At 38.7% G+C, this 4,129-nt stretch overlaps 1 pseudogene; it reads left to right on the forward strand.

Moving 5' to 3' along the window:
* The first annotated feature begins 2,789 nt into the window (after window positions 1-2,789).
* On the forward strand, window positions 2,790-3,903 carry LOC132010363 (olfactory receptor 4P4-like; annotated as a pseudogene).
* The last annotated feature ends 226 nt before the right edge of the window (window positions 3,904-4,129 follow it).

Raw genomic sequence — 4,129 nt, forward strand, 5'->3', positions numbered from 1 at the left:
CCTGAGCCGAAGGCAGTGGCTTAACCCATTGAGCCACCCAGGCGCCCAAAACTGCTAAGTTTTGATAGTCTCAATTTATACATAAATAAATACATTGCTAAGCTTTGTTTTATTAATCCAGAACAAATTTATACTAACATCATTTTTTTTTCTTTGCATTCAATGCATATCTAACATGAGCTGTTCAACTATCCCATTGTGGAAGAATATAAAATCCACAGGTAAAGCCAACAAACTGATGGAAGTACTGATAACTATCTTCTTATACAGCAACTTGTTCCTTTCCATTTTGGGGAGCACTCTTCTTCAGACTTAATCATATCAGAATCATAAGCCTCTATGGTTTAATTCCCTAAAGGAACTTTATTTATTTTGACCTCAAAACAGGACAGACAGATCCAGTATGATTGGTTCCAATATCAGCTGAAGAAAGAAGATCAGGGAGAATGAATTACTCCATACTAGCAAGAGAAAGGTAACAAGACATAGGAGCTTGGACGCTCACCTTCATGATCATTAGACTAGAAATTTGTCCATTACATCATACTGTTCCTTCAGTGGCACCATTAAAGTAATTCATTGACATTAAGTCTTTTGGGCAAATTATGTCCACTTTGGCACACATTTTTTTACAGGTAAAAGGTGATGGCTCAACATAATCACTCTCTGCTCTGAGGTCTACTGCATCTTAGTGGCTATGCTGCTTAACTGCATGGTTAAACATGCAGGACATTCTTAAATTACCTTGGGTTCTTCAATATGTCAGTAGAAGGTAACTACGTCTCCACAGTGCTTCAAGCATTTTAAACAGCAACCTCAAAATTTTGTCTTTAAAATGATTAGAAAAAAGGGAAAGCTTGTATATAATAATAAGCTGCTATAATAGACTGGGGAACTTATATTCAGATTCCAGATTGTGTCCCAGTTCCTTTTACCCTGCCTCCCCGCATTCTGAATCGTGACCAAACCTGTCAAAAAGAAGACTCACTGAAACTATTATCAACTACAACTAATTATCGATTAATCTCTGCTAAGATTCAGAGCCTTGGTTTTGTCCTTATTTCAAGAATATATCATAAGTTCTACTGGATATGGATATATGGAAAATTTTGTGTGATTGGGATATTTTATATAAATTCCAAAATGTCCATTAACTGATGAATAGATAAAGAAGATGTGGCCTCTATGTTCAGTGGAATATTAGTCATTAGAAATAATAAAATCTTGGGACGCCTGGGTGGCTCAGTTGGTTGAGCAGCTGCCTTTGGCTCAGGTCATGATCCTAGGGTCCTGGGATCGAGTCCCACATCGGGCTCCTTGCTCAGCAAGGGAGCCTGCTTCTCACTCTGCCTCTGCCTGACTCTTTGTCTGCCTGTGCTCTCTCGCGCTCTCTCTCCCTCTATCTCTGGCAAATAAATAAATAAAAATCTTTAAAAAAATAAAATAAAATAAAATAAAATAAAATAAAATAAAAAGAAATAATAAAATCTTGCCATTTGTAACAATGTGGATGAAGCTAGAGTGTATTATGGTAAGTGAAATAAGTCAGCCAGAAAAAGACAATTACCATATGATCTCACTCCTTTGTGGAATTTAAGAAACAAAACAGATGAACATAGGAGAAGGGAAAAAAGAGAGAAGGAAGCAAGCCATAAGAGACTTTTTCCTACTGAGAACAAAATGAGGGCTGATGGTGGGAAGTTGGAGGGAGATGATCTAGATGGATGGGTAATTAGTATTAAGGAGCACACTAGTGATGAGCACTGAATGTTGTATGATAAGTAATGAATCACTAGATTCTGTACCTGAAACCAATTTTATCATATATGTCAATCAACTAGAGTTGGTGGGTATTATGGAGGCCATGTATTGCATGGAGCACTGGGTATGGTGCATAAATGATGAATTCTGGAACACTGAAAAGAATTTAAAAGATTGAAATAAAAAGGAAATATGACAACCACACGCAACAAACACAAATAAATGATATGTAGCATTGAGAAGGGATGGGACTTGTTTAAAGTCATATAGGTAGTTAATGGTAGGTAGAGATGGAGTAAGACCCTATTTTCTAAGATGGTGGAAAACAGCTGCAAGTCCATTGTTCAGTAGGTAATGTGGCATCAGTATTAATAGAATGGAAATAGCATCTGATATAGGTTCATATCTTAGGTTGCTACTTAATACCTTAATGATTTGGTGGAATTAACTGAAGCAATCTTTCAGTTTCCCCATATGTAAGGTGAGTATCAGAATAGTAACCATTGGGTTGCTATGAATTAACCATTTAGTATGAATTAACCCAATAGTAACCATTGGGTTGCTATGAATTAACTGCATGTAAAATGTTTATGATAGTTTCAGACATAAAACATGTTTTTATGAAATATAATTTGAAATATAATTGAAATATAATTTAAAATATTTTTTGATCTGAAAGGATTTTTTTAAAAAAATTTATTTATTTGATAGATACCCAGCCAGAGAGGGAACACAAGCAGGGCAAGTGTGAGAGGGAGAAGCAGGCTTTCTACTGAGTGGGGAACTAGATGTGGGACTCAATACCAGGACTCTGGGATCATGACTTAAGCTGAAGGCAGATGCATAATGACTGAGCCACGCAGGCACCCTCGATCTGAAAGGATTTAAAAGATTGTAACAAAGTCTCTATAATCTACATTTTTTTCAATATATAAATATTACACTTTAAAAAGCTATTGAAATGTCATGTTCTGTATTATTTCAGATAAATTAATTTTCTCTGGTGTCTCTGGAATTACCTCAACCTCATGGAATATCAGAACAATGTCACAGAATTTGTCTTCATGGGTCCATGGGGAAATAAGCAAATGGAGCTACTGTTCTTTTTCTTCTTCCTGCTTTGTTATTTTGTAATCTTAATGGGAAATTTTCTCATCTTACTCACGATCACCTGCAGTCATCTAATTGAACAACCAATGTACTATTTTCTCTGTCACCTTTCCCTCATGGATCTCTGCTACACCTCCACGGTGGTCCCCAGGCTAATCAGGGACTTGGTCACAGCAAGAAAAAACATTTCCTAGGGGCGCCTGGGTGGCTCAGTGGGTTAAGCCGCTGCCTTAGGCTCAGGTCATGATCTCAGGGTCCTGGGATCGAGTCCCGCATCAGGCTCTCTGCTCAGCAGGGAGCCTGCTTCCTCCTCTCTCTCTCTGCCTACTTGTAATCTCTCTCTGTCAAATAAATAAATAAAATCTTTAAAAAAAAAAAATTCCTATAACAACTGTATGACCCAGCTTTTCACTGTCCACTTGCTGGCGGGTGTGGAGATATTCATCTTGGTGTCCATGGCTTTAGACCGCTACGTTGCCATTGTCAAGCCCACTACTTGGTCCTCATGAACCGGCGGAGGTGTAACACGTTGGTCTTCATGGCCTGGGGTGTGGGTTTTTGGCACTCTGTCGCTCTACTGCTGGTTGTACTGCATGTACCTTTCTGTGGTCCTAATCAGATCGATCACTACATATGTGATGTGAAGCCTCTCTTAAAACTGGTGTGCAAAGACATTCATGTTGTTAATATCTTAATGATTGCAAACTCAGGAATGGTGGTGGTTGCTGTCTTTCTTGTCCTGGTGGCTTCTTACATTCTCATATTATATAATCTTAGGACACACTCCTCTGTAGGGAGGCGCAAAGCTCTTTCAACCTGCAGCTCTCATGTAATGGTTGCATTTTAGTCTTTGTGCCCTGTATCTATACTTATGTTCTACCTGCTGGGAGTGAGAACAAGGATAAGGAAGTCTCTGTGTTTTACACTGTGATTGCTCCCATGCTGAATCCTCTCATCTATACCCTGAGAAACATGGAGAAAATCACTATGGGGAAGGTGTGGTCTAAAATGGCACATTCAAAATTCCGGTAGGGACACCAGAATGGCTCACTTGGCTCAGGTCATGATCTCAGGGTTATGAGATCAAGCCCTGCATAGGACTTTCTACTCAGCAGGGAGTCTGCTACTCCCTCTGCCACTCCCCTTGCATGTACTCAGTGTGTCAAATAAAAAAATAAAATCTTTCATAGATTTGATGAGGTTCAGGAGTGTTCCCTCTATCCCTATACTTTGAAGCGTTTTAATCAAGAACGGATGC

This window comes from Mustela nigripes, chromosome 1 (genome assembly GCF_022355385.1).
Source record: "Mustela nigripes isolate SB6536 chromosome 1, MUSNIG.SB6536, whole genome shotgun sequence".
Classification (NCBI taxonomy): Eukaryota; Metazoa; Chordata; class Mammalia; order Carnivora; family Mustelidae; genus Mustela; species Mustela nigripes.